Genomic DNA, 617 nt, shown 5'->3' with positions numbered 1-617 from the left:
GCTAGTAAAGCGACCAAAACGCTGGCTTGCATCCATAGATGCTTCTCAAACAAATCCCGGGACGTCATTCTCCCCTTGTACTTGGCCTTAGTGAGGCCACAGCTGGAGTACTGCGTCCAGTTTTGGGCTCCACAATTTAAAAAGGATGTGGAGAAGCTTAAGAGAGTCCAGAGAAGAGCCACGCGCATGATCAGAGGTCAGGGAAGCAGACCTTACGATGACAGGCTGAGAGCCATGGGGCTCTTTAGCCTGGAAAAGCGCAGGCTCAGGGGTGATCTGATGGCCACCTACAAGTTTATCAGGGGTGACCACCAGTATCTGGGGGAACGTTTGTTCACCAGAGCACCCCAAGGGATGACGACTAGGTCGAATGGTCATAAACTACTGCAAGACCGTTTCAGGCTGGACATAAGGAAGAATTTCTTTACTGTCCGAGCCCCCAAGTTCTGGAACAGCCTGCCACCAGAGGTGGTTCAAGAGCCCACATTGAACACCTTCAAGAGCAAACTGGATGCTCATCTTGCTGGGATCCTATGAACCCGGCTGACTTCCTGCCCTTTGGGCAAGGGGCTGGACTCGATGATCTTCCGAGGTCCCTTCCAGCCCTAATGTCTATG

Source organism: Alligator sinensis, unplaced genomic scaffold, assembly GCF_000455745.1.
Source record: "Alligator sinensis unplaced genomic scaffold, ASM45574v1 scaffold1258_1, whole genome shotgun sequence".
NCBI lineage: Eukaryota > Metazoa > Chordata > Crocodylia > Alligatoridae > Alligator > Alligator sinensis.
The sequence above is the reverse complement of the archived record's forward strand: the minus strand, read 5'-3'. Positions refer to the sequence as shown.